We start from the raw sequence: 18,563 nt of genomic DNA, 5'->3' as shown, positions 1-18,563 counted from the left end.
GTCTTGGTTTGTTTTGAGTAAATACTGTTCTTTTACAAGAGGGACATTTCATTGTTGGCAGAGGCCATGGAGAATGTAACTGGAAAATAAAATATAAAAAAATGAAAACATTTATTTTTTTCCCTAAAAGAAAAAGAATGAGATTTTTGCCACTTTTCAAGCTGTTTCATTGTACTGGATTATTTTTTATCATGAAAGCAGCTACTATGTTTTATGATTTCAAAACCTGTACAATAAACGCCATCAAAGTAATCCAGATTTAGCTTAAAACCACTTATTTAAGGGTGTGTTTACACCCCCTGAAATCTACCAACAATTTGTTTAGCAATGTGTGAGACAGCAGCACACATCTGTGGAAAGCATTATTAGTAATTCCTGTTTTACTGAGGATAGAGGTAAAGAGTACTAAAGTTGTTCAGCTTATACTGTAACACTGCCAGAAATACCACATTTCCTGTTCTAACTACACTTAAAAATTATTGCACTAATTAAGTTTTCTTCAATGGAGCTCACTGTCTGAAGTCTCACGGAAGGTTCAACTAGAAAAAATAATTCTAGGAATTAAATCCAACTATTTAAAGTAAAACAATGACTTAATCCAAAGAAAAGAGTATGCAAAGACTATGGCAAATATAAGCTTTGCAGAATCTAAGAACAAGAAAGAATTAAATATACCAAAGTAACAGTATTATTATATTGTTCCCTTTCCTTTCTTTCTTTTTTTTTTAAACTCTTGCTTTCTTCTTGGAACCAATTGGTTCCAAGGCAGAAGATTGCTAAGGGGTGGGCAATGGAGGTTAGGTGATTTGCCCAGGATCACCCTGCTAAGAAATGTCTGAGGCCAAATTTGAACCCAAGACCTCTTGTCTCTAGGCCTGGCTCTCAATACGGTGAACCACCCAACTGACCCCTATTCTCTTTCACATATGCTATCTAGTAAAAACATATTTGATAAAACTAGAATCAAAAGTCCTAAATGTGGTTGGTTGGTTGGTTCATTTACAATTGTACAGATGCAAATCATGGAAGGCCATGTTCTCAAAAGAATTAAATTTTAGAGTTGCCCAAAGGACAATGAAGAACTATTTTGGTGGGGATGAGTACGCTTCATTTAAAAAGAAGCAGACTTGTTTGTAAGAAGAGAGACATGCAATGGATGGTCCTGTTATTCCAACCAGTATCATTACAATAAATCCCCTAGCACATTGGTTAGACCCCCTCTGAGGAACTTAAACAGCTATAAAATGGGCACAAGTCCTACAGAAGAAGAGGTCACAAATGAACTGCGATTTGCAACACTGGAGGGACTATCCACATAAATGTGATCACATATGTCATATAATGAGTCTGAGATCATGGGTTCTTTCACCACTGTGAATCTATTAGCTATGCTCTTGTTACATGACCCAGATCATGTCAAAATCCTTCTAGCCATCTCACAAATTCATACCACACATGGGGACTGAGTGAATGAGGACACAATGACAAAAATGTCTTTTTATTCACTCACAGTTCAATCATTTGAATGATTTCTTCCAGAAATTAAACTTTTAATTAAATTTAATTAAAATTTAAGCTGTGGCATTCTACATATGACCATCTGTCTTTAAGCATTTTTTAATGATTCAATACCTTCAAACTACAATCCTAGGCTCCTATTCATATATATATATATATATATATATATATATATATATATATATATATATATATATATATTTTTTTTTTTTTTTTGCAATGGGTATTTCACAGTTGCTGCTTCTATCTCCATGCCAATTCCATTTCTGGACTTCCATAATGTGATTTTCATTTTCTCCAGTCCCCTGAAACTTTCTCAAGGGTCATCACTGATCTCTTAGATAAATCTAATAGCTTCCTTTTTATTCTCATCCTTTGAGATTGGCCCTAAGCATTAAACTCCTTATTACTCAAATCATAATTCTTCCCACTATACACTCTTGGTTAATTTTTTCTCCCACCTACCTTGAAATTTGACCTTATCTTCTCCAAAGTGAAGAGCCTAAAAACTAGAAGAGATCTCAGAGGTCACTGAGAACAACCCATACCTGATCAAGTCCTATCACAACATCCTCAACAATGGCTATCCAACCTCTCCTAGAGGATCTGCAATAAGGAAACTCTACTTTCCCCAAAAGGATCCCTTTCTAGTTTCCATTTAAGGGAATAGACTAGATGACCTTGATGGTCTCTTACTCATTCTAATTTTGAAGCACTGCACTAATGATTAGAAAGAATTTTTCCTTACATTGTTGGCATGCAAGCTCCTTTAGAGTACAGATTGTTTCATTCTTTCTATTTCCAGCACTCAGGACAGTGCCCGGCATATTGGAAATATTTAATAAATGCTTGCTGATTGGCCTAGGTCCCTTCATCATGTACTCATTGAGCTTAGTTATGTGCCTGGAAGCAGAACAAATCTAATCTTTCTTCAACAAGGCAGCCCTTCAAATTCTCAGAGGTAGTAATCATTCTCCCTTGAGTCTTCTCTCCTTCAAATTAAACATCCCAAGTTGCTTCCACCAATCCATGGTTGTCTGTAGTCCTCTGAGCCAGCCTGGTTATCCACTTCTAAACTAACCTGTCTGCTCTATAGCTTTCCTAAAATGTAGTGCCCAGGACTGATCTCATCATATAGCATTCTCAACTTCCCCACTACTGCCAAAAGAACTAGTCTCCTTGGAGCATATATCTTACTCTCAACCCTGAAGTCACACCATTATTAGGTATTTTTTAACATCTAATTTTGCCCAACACTGATTTAAGTGCTACAGAAAGAAAGGTAATATATTTGAAACTGTTCCCACCAAATAAACTCTTAACCCATTAGAGACAAAAAACTCAAAATAATAACAATAATAATGGTTGACATTTATATAGTGTTTTGTTTTGTTTTTTAAACCCTTACACCTTCCATCTTGGAGCCAATACTGTGTATTGGTTCCAAGGCAGAAGAGTGGTAAGGGCTAGGCAATGGGGGTTAAGCAACTTGCCCAGGGTCACACAGCTGGGAAGTGTCTGAGGCCACATTTGAACCTAGGACCTCCCGTCTCTAGGCCTGGCTCTCAATCCACTGAGCTACCCAGCTGCCCCCTATATAGTGTTTTTTAATTAATGCGCAATTTCAAAGAGGAGACCTAGAACTTAAAAAAAATGAAAAACAATACCTCAATCCATGGATGAAAAGGAGGAATTTACATTAAGCATGTTAACAGGACTAAGTATCCCATGCCTTCACCCTCCATACCTTTCAGATTCAACCAATTTCCCTAATACTGCTTAGTTCTATTGCCTTCCCATCCATACAACTCATTCTCAAAGGCCCACATATATGTTCAAGTCTAGGAAGTATAGTTCCAATCTAGGTATTATAAAGAATCATAACAATGACCTGGTAAAGTTCACCTGAACCTGTGCTTTTTAATGACAAAATAAAAATTGAATTCTTTGATTCAAGTAGATCATTCCTTTTAGTGTATGTATGCACATTTTCAAATGCTGATTTCTAAATAAAGCTAGTATATGTATGATTATATGTATAAACACACATATCTATATAAATAGTGTGAGAGAGAGAATATGTATCTTTTGTGTTAAACAAACTTATTTGTGGTATCAAGAAAAGGATTAGACAAATTCAAATATAAGAAGAGTAATTGCATAGTCTAATTTCTAGAAGTTATAACGAATCATAGCATGAAAAGAAAGGAAAATTAGCTTGGAGGCTATTATATATATATAATATATATATATAATATAAGATTTAAGAATCCTCATTCAAGGAAGGAATCTCTAGATTCTTAGGAGTAGCCTAACTGGGAGGTGAGATGGGTTAGATTGTGGAAGACAAGCCTATTAGTTTCAAACAGGTATCAAAAAACATTCTTAGTAAAAAAGTAGCCTTTATAGCAATGGCTATACTAAGCGCCATATTAACCCCTTCTCTCACCAACATTTTCACTTGATTGCATTGGGGATTTCCTAGAAATTCCATCTGAAAACCATTTATTAAGGCAAAAATGAAAAAGACTTCTCTCAAGGAACTTACATCCTCCAATAGGGATGTCACATGTGCATACATTTTAAAAATAAAGAGCCTTCAAAGCCATTTCAAGGGAGAAAGAGTACTATGAAGTGAGGGAGTCAGAAAAGGCTTCATGTATGAGGTGGCACCCAAGCAATATTTTGATGGAAACCCAGGATTCTTGGGTGTAGGGAGGGGGAACTTGTTTAAAAGCATGGAAGGATGAGAGACAATTTTGTATTTTATCTTAAAGGGAACTGGGAACCACTGAAAATGTTTTATTTGGGGGGAGGATATCAGAGACCTATTTTTTTTTAGGAATATCAATTTAGTAACTATTTGGAGGATAGCCTGGAAAAGAGTGGTAACTACTGCAATAATATAATCCAATTTTATAACTAAAGTCACTAGGGAAAATAGGATTTGCCTTATAGTTCACTTAGCTAGAGAACAGTCATTAAAATGGAAAATACCTTAGATGTTTTCCAGGCCCATCAAATAGAAAGGATGTACAAGATTCTCCTTTCATGGGAGCTGAGAGTATGCTTCTTGGATCTTTTTCCTAACAACCACTGAAAATAAGGAGAATCTAAGATTCTGACTATGACTAATTTAAGCCCTAACAACAGTATACAATTTATGACATGCATGCTCTTCCTTTCCTGAAACCACCCTAAAATGCATCTATTAAAAACAGAAACAAAAGAATAAGTACCATTATGAAAAATGAAGCTGGAGTTGAGCTAGATGGAGGTTAACTAGAGATATTTGCCACTTGAAGCTGAAAGGGGGGGGAGAAAAAGTCATTTAAGCAAATGAAAAGAAACAATACATTTGAATAGGCTGAAGTTGGGCTGTTACTTGGCGACTTGGTCTCTTTGATGGCAAAGGGTAACTCCCTAGCAGAGCCAAAAGCTTTAATGGAGCTGCTTAAATAGCACTTTTGCCTGATCCAAGTCACATGGGTGGGGGCTGAAACATGACAAAGATGCTAGCCAACATTTCGGTGCATTGCATTGCCAAGGAAGAAAATGCAGGGAAAGCCGCCAACGTGAGGAAGGCCCTCTCTCTCCTGTCTTTTTGTCCCAAGGAAAGGACTTTTGGCAGGACTGGTGCCTTCCTGAGACCACCAAAGAAGAAAGGTAAATGTAAATGACCGAGGCAGGAGCCAATGACTAGGGACAACACCAAGTCATCTGTCATTTCCCTGGAAAGTCCACGGGGAAGAAAGGATGTCGGTATTGTTGACTTGCTCTTTTCCAAAGAAAAGTTTTCTGTTTGGTTAAAAAAAAAAAAGGTTCAGACAATTTATTTTTAAGAGGTTAAAGGTTCTGAAAGGAGATGGAAGAAAAAATAAAAGCACTGATTTCTGTAGTAATTAATGGTATCTGGATTAAGTAGATACTAGCATCTAATGATCATTCAGTTTGACTGGTTCTCAGTCTAGCTACTGACCCAGGGTTAGTGTTAGCCAAAAAGATATGCCAAATGGTGACACAGTTAGGGAAGTAAGCGCATGCCTTGATGTTGGTGGGAAATAGAAGGCAGGGAGGAAGGGAAAAAACAACGAATTCACCAGTATTAAAAAGCACCTACTATGTTCCAGGCATTATACTACGTTTCTGGGAATCCAAAGATAAAGAAGGAAACAATTCTCACTTGCTCAGAGCTCAGAGTTCTTTTCTTTTTTTTTTTTAAACCCTTACCTTCCGTCTTGGAGTCAATACTGTGTATTGGCTCCAAGGCAGAAGAGCGGTAAGGGCTAGGCAATGGGGGTCAAGTGACTTGCCCAGGGGTCACACAGCTGGGAAGTGTCTGAGGTCAGATTTGAACCTAGGACCTCCCATCTCTAGGTCTGACTCTCAATCCACTGAGCCACCCAGCTGCCCCCTCAGAGTTATTTTCTAAAGAGAAGGGACAAGAATATATATATATATTTTTTTTTTCAAAAAAATACAAAGTATATTTGTACAAAAATATACAAAGTCTATATACTTGTATGTACTTTTCAAGTATATAGACTTTATATGTATTTGAATTTTTATATTTGTTATATATATTTATATATACTGTATTTTTTAGATACAGACAGACAAGTAGACAGATAAGATATAGATAAGAGATAGACAGACACACACATTAAATATAACTTAGTTGGGAGGGAGGGCACTTGGTATTAAGGGAGGTCAGCACCTCCCAGAGGGTGATGGGCAGCATGGTTTGGATTTGGACTTGGCTTGGCCTGACAAGTGCAGCTGTTCCCATTCCTCCACTCCAAAGAGCTCTGGCTTGGATATTGGGACACCAGGGGTCTTGTCTTATCTCAGCCACCAACTATGCTGCCATAAGCAAATCACTCTATCCCTTGGGGCTTGGGTTTCTTTACCTTCCAATTGGGAGAGGGCTAGAAATCTCACTTCCATTTGTCAAGCATTTATTTCTTAACTGTCTTCTATTTTATGAGAATGCAGGTGTCTTGAGGGCAAAGGCAGTTTGGTCCTTGTTTTTATAGTCCCCAGTGCCTTGCACATGATAGGTGTTTTAATGAACGTGTGCTGATTTGATCCGGGTAGGATTCAGCAAATAATCTTGCAAGTTCTTGCCAAATCTAACATTCTCCGACAAAAGCTGATCCCCTGCCCCCAATCTCTTGCTTACATTTCTGTGAAACACACAACACGTCCCTGAAGTGTAGCCCAAAGGAAGGCAAAATGTGTTTATGTGTCTGTGTGCAGGTGCTATATACATACACACATATGTAATATAAATGTGAGACAAATAGAAATTAAAATATTTTACTGCTTATATGTGTGTATGCATTTGTGTTTCCTCCATTTTAGTTACACTTAAGGTTATGTGTATTGCAGAAATGGAAATGAGTTTTTATACACATATATACATATAACACACATACAAACACAACATACACAGACATGTTTTATTTATGCATTACACATGTATACGTGTGTTATATATGTACATATATACAGGTGTCGTTATGCACCATATGTTGTATATGTCTTGCTTATATACACATATATGGATTGTATGCATGCATATAAGTACATACACACATGAAACATTACCTATCTCTTTTCTGTAGAATTGCACAGATGGACAAATATAATAATTTCATTTTAATAGGTAACAAACAAAATCTATTATATAGAATGACAGAAGGTTTGTTGAAATCAAACCTTCAATTCTTTTTAATAAATTTTTTCAAGATTACACATCAATTTCTGAATATTTGTTTTCTGATACTTTGCAATCCATGCACTCTCTCCCTCCCAAAGAAGGGAGGTAATGTGATATAGGAGATACAGCTATATCTATGTATTTATTTATATTATCATAATTGGAAGAAAGCTTAAAGAACATCCAGTTCACCCCTTTCATTTTACATTCACAGTCACCTAGCCAAAGGAAATGCCAACAACAACAACAATAATAATACAGTGCTCTTTAAGGTTTACAAAGCATTTAATCTTATATGCCCTACCCAAAGCCAACCCTGGAATTCTGATTTACTGACTCCTTGGTCTGGGGCTCTTTCCAGGTTATTGTCCATAGACTGGCACACAGGATGGGAAGAGCTGCCTTACCGGAGTTAATGGTCCTTGGATGTCTATATCTACAGGAGTGTTTCTGATCCTTCTCACGCCACCATCCATCTTTGCCTTCAAGCCCTGAGCTTTCTGTTGCACATTTCACATCGGGTTTCTTTAACTTTCAGAAATGTGCACCATCCAACCGTCAGTCCTACCTGTCTAGGTTTTTGATGCACCAACACTGAACTTGCACAAAAAGCACAACCCCACATACAAGGCATGGAGTGGGCCAGCAGAGCTCTCCGTGCACTTGTCCCTTTTATAATCTGGAAGGCAAGGACCAATGAAGTTTGTTCCCATCCCAATACTTTCTTCATTAGACAGCAAATGGAGGTTTCTGTTGTTTAGCTTCTCCAGAATGGCTTCAGGGGGGGAAAAAGGGCTTCTTTCTGCATCTAAGTAATCGTCTGGATATCCAATTGTTTCTTATCAATAAACGTCAATGTTTCCTTAACAACATATAAAAACAGTTCCCAAGACAAGTGTTTTAATAGGGGGTGCTAGGACTGTAGCAAGCTGAGGTAAGGATCGTTAACATCAATGACATCACTGTTGGCAGCTGCAGAAAAGGGGAAACCTGTGTTTAATCTATTTCCTACTCACCACAAGCTTTAGCTGGAGTCCCCTAGAATATGGTTTGTGGTTGACTTTATGGAAGAATTGGGTAATGCAAGAAAAATGTACTGAACCCAATAAGCATCTAGAAGGTACCTCTGACAAGTGGTATCTGCTAGACATCTGTTATGGGATTCATGGAGATAAGACTAATGTTGGGTCCAGATGGCAGGGCTTTGGGTATTAGAAGAGCCGGAATACACAAAAGCGAGACTGAAACTCCTAGTACTTTGGAGGCTTCCTCCTAGACTTCCCCCATTGCACACACCTCATTTACATCTCCTGAAAAACATAACTTTAAAACCACAGGCTAAAGGTTTCAGCCTTCATCTCCACTCCAGCCTTCAGGGGGGTACCAAGGGAGAAATGGTGGGAGGGAGATACAAGAGCTAGGGCTTTTTGATGTTAAATAAATTATCCTAAAGAGCAGGGTTGTCCAGACAATAGAAAAACATGATCTCAAGCCAACTGAAACTGGTTTTAAAATACATACAGGGAATACACAAAAGTATATGCACCCTAAGAATCCTCATCTTTCCTTTTCAAAGAATACTACAGTACAACCAAGATTTATTAGCTGTGGGGAAAACACAACTGGGCTACCTTAAGAAGCAGTTTGGAAAACAAGTTTCACTTGACCAATCCCTCTGTGTGTCACTAAGGTCCAAAGGTAGGTGGGGCTTGTTAAATGGGTCATGTTAATGATAAGCTATAATTTGGGGTACCATGAAGTAGTTACTCTAAACTTGTGCTTCCTTTGTATTATTACCGCCACAATTTTTTTAGAGTTCCTTCTGAAGAAATTATAATCAAAAAAGTTTGGCAATGACTCCCCCTGCCACCCCAAAAAACCCACAATAAACATGGAAATACAGTGATCTAATGGGATACCAAAAACGGATCTGAGCCAAATCACATTCCATTCAAATCTTTGGAAAAACTGAGTTTCCAAACCACGACAAGACAACTTGTACCAAATCTCCCCCCATCTCTCTGCCTTCTGGGGATCATGGCGTGAAGTTGTTCTAAAAATTTTTTTTCTTGTGATACTTGAAAATGATCACAAGAAGAAAAAAGATGCCCAAAGTCCTAACAATTCAGGGGGAATCCACTAGCAAAAAACAACTCAATTGCAGGGGTGAGAGATGAAGAGGGGGCAGGGGCACCACAAGGGAAGAAAAAGAAAGTTCTTTTCAAAAGAGATTCAGGAGAGGAATATTATAGGTGCCCAAGAAAAGGTACCTGGAAGTCGGAGATCTAAGGGAAGTGTACCATGGTATGATTTTATACAAAAGAGTCGCCAACCCACAAAGGGGATATCAAGAGGTGATACTTTAAATATTACGACATACAGCATTAGCCTAGCTTTAAGGAACTCTTAAATTAATGCCTTCCACAGAAATCCTTTGAAAGACCACTTCTCTTGCTTTCACAGAAGAAATAAAAAAAGTGCCCATAGCAGTCTTACACTGACGTCACAAGTCGGCAAAGAATGAATGCCACCACATGAAAGAATTCCCAAAGATTTCTTATGAATAGACTTAAATGGATGCTCAGTGAGTTACTCATGCACTATTTGCAGGTTCCCAAGCAGAGCTAATAATATTGGGGAGGAACTGGATGTTTTGGGTGGGCTTTTTTTTCCCAAAACTCCGATATGAAAAGACTGCACCAGAGGGTAACATAGCCAATGCTGTATGACTAACTTTGTAAAAAGATTGAAATTGCTGCCAGATGCAGGCCTAATTGTTCTCAGCTGGGGGAGTACGAATCAAATCTAAAAGATGGCCTGAAATCATTGATAATGTACTTATTGTTTACAGCTTTAAGTACCTTCTGAGCAGAAATGGCCTAGAAATTTCAAGGTCTGTACAAACTCTTTTTTTTTAAACCTCTAGTCAGGAAGGAAGGGTCTCCCAATTTATACTAGACCTTGACCCAAGATTTGCCCACACAAAGCCTCTAGTTCTTTTTTCAAGATTTATTTTCATTAGACTTCTGGGGTTCTTTTTGTCTGTTAGCTGTCGTCGAAACTTTTCTTTAATCTGAGAAACAGCATTCACTCAAAGGTCCCCGAATATCATTCTGAATTAAACACTATCCTGCTTTTCTGGTGCTAAGTAGGTTGCCTAGCAGGGCTTGAGGTACCCTAAGGACATCACACTGGCGGCTGGTGCCAAATGAGGGCATTTCTTTAGCTAGAATTTTCTCTTAAAGGAATATTTAGAAATGACCCTGAGATGATCCCAAAGTGCCTGGGATCATCAAAGGCATTTCTACACCTCTTGGAGTGCCACCCAGGAGTATCCTGGCATCTTTTGACCAATTGTTGGCCAAGTTGAATTTATTATTACTATAGGGAGAACTTGGATCTGCCAGATCTCCTTAATAAGGGCCTCTGATAATGGTGGAAATACAACTTACTGAAAATAGCAGTGTCATTGAACTGGAGAGATATGGGTAATAATGGTGACAATGATGCTAGCTGGCATTTTTTACAGCACTTCCAGATTTATATGGTGCTTTAAATATGTTTTCTCATTTGATCTTCAGCTCATTAGGTGAGTGGGCACTACAGGTATAGCCTCATTTTACAGAGGAGAAAACTGAGGTTCAGACTCATAGGACTCGCCAATGGGCACACAGCTAACTGGTAAGTGTCCAATGTGGGAGAGTCAGAGCACCAAAGGACTATCCCAGCTAAGGTCAAAAAGGCTTATCAGAAGGCAGTTCCAGAGCCATGGCAAGGCATAGAAAGAGGATGACATTTGACTTGCATGTAGTGGTAACTGAAAATGTTTTCTGAATTAAATCAAGTGATTTTTAAAAAAATCTAACCTTCTCAGACTACAGAATATGTCTAAATACACAAGAGCTGGAAGAGAGAGCATGCACAGCTATGTAAGAGATCTTAGGGTTATGGTTTTAATATGTGTATGTGTGTGTGTGTGTGTGTAGACAATGCCAGGAATACACACACACAAGAATGAGAGAACATACTGTACTCAGAGAAGTACTTAACTGGGGGAATTGAAGCCTCATGGTGGGCTCTGATGGAAGAAAAGAGGGTGAACTAGCTGGGATTTGTATTATTACTATACTTAATATGATACTGACAAAGGGTTAATTTAGTCATTTTTGCATTTGTTTCAAGTTTTTTCTTTTTTGTTTTTTCCCTCAGAGACACTTAGAAATGCTGGATGCTTGGGGAAATGGTGGTACTTGTCAAAAACAAGGATATGAGGAAGGGAGGCAACTTTGGGGGGAAGATATCTAGTTGTGCTTTAAATGTATTGGGTTTGAGCTACATACAAGATATCCCTTGGAAAATGTCCAGTAGGCAGATGATGATGGAGTCCTGAAATTTGGATAGAAAACCAGAGCTGGACAGATTGAGATAGGAGTCATCCAGCAAAAGATGACTGAACCCATGAAGGTTGATGAGATCAACTAGCAAGAGGGTACAGAGAAGGAAGAGAAGAGTCCAGGACAGAGCATTAGGCTACACTCACAGTTAAAGAATGGGGCCAGAGTGATCATCCAAAGGGGTCCAAGAAGAACCACGTGCCCCTGATGTATCTTAAATTTTCCAGGGTAGATGTCCTGACACCTTTGACTGATCTTCTAATGGCAAGAGCTTAAGGTTCTTCATCATTCCTGGTTACCCTCTGCTGCACTCTCTTTGACCTATCAATTCCTCCTTTCTATAGTATGGTGACCAAAATTTATACAATATTCTAGGTATAGTTTTACTGGAGCAGAATCCAACAGGACTGTCATCTACTTTCTCATAGAGAGTAGATCTCAAAATCTCATTAGTTTTTTTGCTGTAATTGAGCTTACAGTCAACTAAAAATCTCTAGATCTCTTTCATACAAGGTCCTGTCTAATCCCCATCATGTTCTTATAAAGTTGATTTTTTGAACCCCAATATAAGATTTTACATTTATCCCTGGTAGATGCTTCACTTTGTGAAACAAAAAGGCTCTACAGGAAGGATGATTGCATAAACAATGTCAAGGTTCATTACATGAATACAGAGGAAAACTTAAGGGAATAAATCTCTTGTCCGTAATAAATGCTGATTCAGGGAAGTAAGGATCTAAGGGAGCCATCATAGGCTGCTGCTAATACCACACTTTATGGCACACATCTCTCCATCACTCCTAATAAACACATATTTTTTGTTAATAAAAGTGCTATAGGATTTAAGATATTGGCCACAGAAAGAATACATTGATTTCCAAATGGCTAATTCAAAGATTCCCAGATTAAGTACTAACAGAATAGAGAGCAAGAAAAGATAAACTTTCAACTCAACCATGGGAACAGTTGGAATGATGTCATGCAAAGAAAACAATAGCTGCTATTCTCTCCAGACTATAGCCCCAGACACTGACAAAATGAATTCAAAATACTACTTAACCACATAATTACACCATTACTATCAAACAGTGACAGGCTACAATTAGCACTTAATTAACAACCCTAAGATGAGCTTCCCTTAAACCAGGTTCAAAAATGCCTCAAGTTTTGTTTTGTTTTCCAGAATAATCAGGTCACAAATGGGCAATCTATTTGGTATGACCTAATTCTGCCACCTTCTACCAGGAAAATGGAAAGTTCTATTCCATGTTAGTTCCCATTTTAAAGACAAAGCTAAGGTTTCAGACTAGGCCCTAGTACCCATAAAGACACTGTGATTTGTTTTTAGTTCATCTCTTCCTCTACAAACCTCCATTTGAAATTCTTACCTCACGCCATGTATGTAGCTCTAGGACATGATATCTGACTTTTTCTAGATAAGAGGCTTAATTAACAAAATAAGAATAATGGAAATATATTAAATACACAGGTGTAGAAATTTTTATACTAATAAGCTCCTAACTCTCCCTTCAACAAGGAAGTCTGACTCCCCTCCCAAAGTCTTCCCTCTGAAGAAATTGGTATAGAGGGAAATTTGAACATTCTCCAAGATACCAGGGCCCTGTCATCTTGGGCATCTTTCCATCTGCTTTGCCACTTGGCTCTCAGATCTTCTCATCAACAACACTACTCCTCCAAATTCTAGGCTCTAGAAGTCACTCTCTTCTCCCCTTCAGCCCTGTGAATACATTTAATTTTGAGACTTGCCCTAGGGTTGGATTAGAGGGTGAGTTACTCTTCATCTCAGTCCAATATATCTAGCTGGTCCAATCATACTTCATTCCAACTACCATTCACTAGGTCACTAAGGCCAAATGAGAAAGAATGGGAAAAGGGGAAATGGAAATGATAAGCATAATTCACATTAGTCCTGAAATTAAAAATCCAGGAAGATCTTAAAAGGTTACTTTGTCTAAATTTTTATGTTCTCACTCCAGAAGAGCAGTGGTATTTGCTCAAACTCATAGATGCTGGAGATAAAAAGAAAAAAATGTCATTCTCACCTTAGTTAAATAAATATATACACTCATCTAACATATTCAACCAACACCAGAGATTCGAATTTGATACTTTCACTCTGTCTAACAATCTGAGGATTGCAAGAACTAATAACCAAATCAACTCTGAGGACAAGCTGAAAAAAAATGAAAACAAAAACTAGAAAACTCAAACAATGTATTTTCTTTTAAATGCAATGGGAAAAAAAAAACACTAGGATGGAAAATGTCCTTTTCTCCATTTAAGTAAAGTCAGTAATTATTCTTGGAAAGGAAGATGTTTTTTCTACAAGATCCTAGATGTCTGATATGACAAAAGGAACTCAGAAGTCATCTAGTTTAGCCCACATCTGAACACAAATCCCAATGTGTGGCCATTCAAGGAGATAGAGAGAAGTCACTACCATCTGAGATACCCAATTTCACTTTTAGATAGTTTTAATTGTTAAGATGTTTTTCTTTTTTTCTGACATCAAGACTCATGATGAATCTTACAACTTTTCTCTTAATTTCCCAGTTGTCTCCCCTAGGGATAAGCCAACTAACCCTAGTCCTTCTTTCACAAGGTAGCTTCAAATACTTTGAAGACAGAGACTCTCCTTCTCTAGGCTAAAAATTCTCAGTTCTTTCAAATGATGCTCATATGACTTGATAAAAATGCCCTTCATCATTTTGCTTGTCCTTACCTGGACCCTGACCAGAACTTATTAATGACTCTACTAAAATGTGATACTGAGAGCTGAATAGGGTACTGTAGATGTGGTCTTACCAGGGAAGAGTAAAAAAGTAAGGCAAGAAAATGTATCTAGATAGTTAATTCTGTGTAAAATGTAAGAAACTACACTTGGAATGAGAAGACCTGAGTACAAATGCCAGTTCTCCCCATTATGACTAGTGTGATCTTGGCTAACTTCCCATCACTTCTCTCCACTGGTTTCCTCACTGGCCAGATGAGGTCAAACTAGATGGCTGATCCCTTCCTATTTGATTGATCTTGAAGTGTAGAAAACCTTAGCATTCCATGCACTGATAAAATGAAGCATAGCAATCTAGAATTTGGTCCGTTTCATCCAAAGCTGAGGAGACAGAGACAAGAAAAGATGAGGAAAATAGGTAGAAACAGAGGCAGAAAGAGAAAGACAGAAGAGATGAGAGAGCAAATGTATGACCAATATAAAGACCAAATAGTTTCTAGAAAGAAGAAATAATAACTGAGTGAGGAAGCGAAGAATTATTGATTTCTGCTAAATAATGTAGACATTCAGAGAGAAAAAAACATGAAAGGAAGAGATGGGTAACAAGACTGGGCAGACGGGTTGTGAATAACTTTAAATACCAAATAAAGGAATTTCTATTTAATACTGGAAATAATAAAGAACCATGAGAACTAATTGATCAGTGAAGAAGACCTGTGTTTGGGGGAAACCACTATAATAGCTATTGGAGCGTGTGTTTCATGAGAAGAGTAAGATGGCTGTTAAGTAATTCTCAAGCTATCTTTTAAGGACTTTATTTAATACTTCCTTCAGCACTAAAGTAAAAACCTAGCCAAGGAGATACTAAGAGAAACCTGAAATAGTCTCTGATCTCAGTGTGCTTCCATTGGGGGGAGGGAGATTTGTAACACAAATATGTACACATCTATACATGTACCTATCCATACATATGAATATACGTATCTTACGTATCTGTGTATATGTCTACATACTACTCTTAGAATGAAGAAAGGCTTTTGTTTTTGTCTTGGTGCTCCCAGTGTCTAGCACAGTCCCTAGGATACAGTAGGTCCTTAATATAGTCTGATTGAACTGAATGGAAAGAGCGGAAGAATGATGAGTGACAAAAGGAGAGAAATCAGGTCCAAATGGAATGGGAAGGTAAGAACTATAAATAAAGTGCAGCGTCACAAGAGTCACCAAAGAAGGGTCCTGTGTGGTGGTCCTGATCAAACCCTGAAGAGACGTCAAGGGGAATGAGGACAGAAGTCAAATCACAAATGACCATGGAGAGAGGTCATTCCTATCAATTTCTCCATCCATAAAATTGGATTCATTTAGCATTCTCTGGGTAAAATGAACCTTATTTTAAACCCAGTACATCAAACTACTCCTTACACGTTTCCCTTAAGGAATTAAAAGCAAAATAGCTTCTTCTTGGTCAAGCAAATGAGTTAATATTTGTAAAGCCTTTAGCACAGTGCCTGGCACCCAAGTCCTGTATAAATACTTATTCCCTCCCTCCTTCTCCCAATCACAATCGGCTCAACTAAAATAACACAAAACTATTAAAGTATCCATCTAGGATAAATTCCATTATAAAAAAATCCATAAGAAATCTAAATTATTGGGGCAACTAGGTGGCTCAGTAGATAGGGAACCAGGAGGTGTCGAGTTCAAATATGACCTTAGACACTTCCTACCTGTTTGACCATTGGCAAGTCACTTAATTCCCAAAAACTGCTTATCCCTGACTGCTCTTCTGTCTTGGAACCAATTCTAAGACAGAAGGTAAGGACTTTTTTAAAAATAAAGAAGAAATCTAAAGCTTTTCTCTGTAATGGAGCTCAAAGTTGTGATTCTACACTACAGTTTCTTGTCATTGACAGGGATGAAAGGTATGTGCCAACCCTTAACTCCTCTCTAAACTCTTGGATCTTTTTGGTGAACTGGCTAATTCTGGTGGGTGGTTTGGAAATCTGGGAGGGATTTGGAATATTTGAAGTGGTAAGGGGAGTGGATTGGTAATTGACCCCTTTACCGTAAGATTCATTACTTCTATAAAAATGAACAGAGCTACAATTCTCTTTTCCTGTCTACACTACAAACAAGACACGACCACATTTTTATTATAAAGTAATCATTAAATAGACCAGATGAAGTATTTCTTGCTCTGAGTCAAATCTTTGTAACAAACTCAACAATGTATTCTGGGCCATCTGCCAAAATCCAAAAATAGCTTTATAGAGCTACAGTATCTTACACACAGTAGGTGATTAATAAATGTTTGTTGAACTGAAATGAGTAAAATACTTTTTAAAAAATAGAATTCTACTTTTATGGATCTCATGACATTCAATAAAAGGTGCCATGGTAGATGTTTGTATGGAACATTACAATTGACTAAGAAACCCTTTCAACTACTGCATTATGCAAATTTCCAGGATCCTCTGCAGTCTTTCTTGCTAATGAATATTGATATACATGCAGTATTTTAGCTTTTTCCCAAGAAACCTCTCCAAGAAACAAATCAGGAAGGAATTGCTAGCGTCGAGCCCCATTGCTTTTATTAATTCAATAATGGAAAACTGAGGAAAGTTAGCAGAACCAAGGGGACTGTGGACAGGTTTGTTTTTTAGAGAGCCTTCTTGAATGGCAAGACTCCAAGACTTGCTACCTGCTGGGTACCAAAAGCCACAGCATTCCCTCAGCTCTGGCGTCCAGACTGGGGCAGGCCATCTGGTAACTCTGTGACTGCCCTGCCCCCCCCCATCCGATCAGACTTTGATCCAATGCTGCTGGTCCAGAAGGCACCCACAAACCTATTCAGAATTTACTATTTTCCTTAGAATTATAGAATGTTAGGCTTGAAAAGAACCCAAGAGACCATCTAGCCCAACTTTCCCTCATTGTACTGATGAGGAAACAAGGCTTATTGATAGGAAATTATTTGCTAAAGGTCACTTATTCAATACTTCAAAAGAACTAGGATTTCACTGATGGCAACCAGCACAGGCTACACCTACCTTGGTAATGGGATTCTTAACCTTTTATATCATGGAACCCCATTGGAGTCTTGTGAAGCCTACAGGCTTCTTCACAGAATGATGTTTTTAAATCACTTTAGAAAATATAAATTTTCCATTAGATATTAGTGAAAATAAAGATGTAATTTTTTCCCATCTAAGTTTATGGACCCTCTGAAAGTTATCCATGGAGCCCAAGTTAAAAATTCTTTTCTTAGAAGAGATTCTTAGAATGGCTTCATTCATTGCAGAATGATATATATTTTCACACCCAAAGTGCACATCTGTTTTCCTTTACTATGCATATTTGTTAAAAGATTTTGTTTTCTTTTTTTTTTTATTCGAGCAGAGAAAGTGATAAGGGAGAGGAGAAGGAAGGAAGGAAGGAAGGAAGGAAGGAAGGAAGGAAGGAAGGAAGGAAGGAAGGAAGGAAGGAAGGAAGGAAGGAAGGAAGGAAGGAAGGAAGGAAGGAAGGAAGGAAGGGAAGTATCATTAAACATGTTTTCTGAAAAGCAAAGACAAGAGAAGGAAAGCCAAGGAGGGATTCTGGAAAAGCAGGTCAACTTTGAAAGTAACATGTTGAATTTATTATTTACTATAAAGAAAAGCAAGCTATAGATGATAGATTTGTGGTTTCTTTTACAGTGCTAGCTTTTCTACTATGTAGAAGAAAGTGCCCCCTTGGAGTTGATGATCAAAATTTTTTAAAAATAAGGAATGAGTGTGTTGAAATGTAGTGGCCAATGAAGCTTTTCTGAACAAAGCTTGATGTCCTCAGATAATTAATCGTTTAAGCCTGTACCTGAAGCCTCTCCAACTTGGTAGTACCTGCCAAGAAATATTTCCCCATAGGTACAGTCTTTGAGAACCCAGGGTCAAGTCTGTATTGTGATGACACGTTAGAGGAGATTTTTCACAAAAACCCCAAGGTCATACAGCAAAAGAATGGCAGAATCTTGGCTCGCTGATGCCCATATTCTTTTCCCTACAAAATGGTGCCTTCCAATATGAATAATAAGGCAACTTGCATCTTTGAACCATAACCAGGATATTTTTTATAATTAAATTTTATACTGAGGTTCTATCCCAAAAGCTAGGTCGTTCTCACTTCTGAACTTTGTGATGTTTCC

The 18,563-nt window shown here is 37.8% G+C and overlaps 1 protein-coding gene across 1 annotated transcript in view; it reads right to left on the bottom strand.

The window, feature by feature from the left end:
* The window catches only part of IRS1 (insulin receptor substrate 1), a 78,608-nt gene that overhangs the window by 8,974 nt on the left and 51,071 nt on the right, over positions 1-18,563 (bottom strand). The window lies entirely within an intron of this gene.

Source organism: Monodelphis domestica, chromosome 8 (genome assembly GCF_027887165.1).
Source record: "Monodelphis domestica isolate mMonDom1 chromosome 8, mMonDom1.pri, whole genome shotgun sequence".
Lineage (NCBI taxonomy): Eukaryota > Metazoa > Chordata > Mammalia > Didelphimorphia > Didelphidae > Monodelphis > Monodelphis domestica.
The sequence above is the reverse complement of the archived record's forward strand: the minus strand, read 5'-3'. Positions and strand labels throughout refer to the sequence as shown.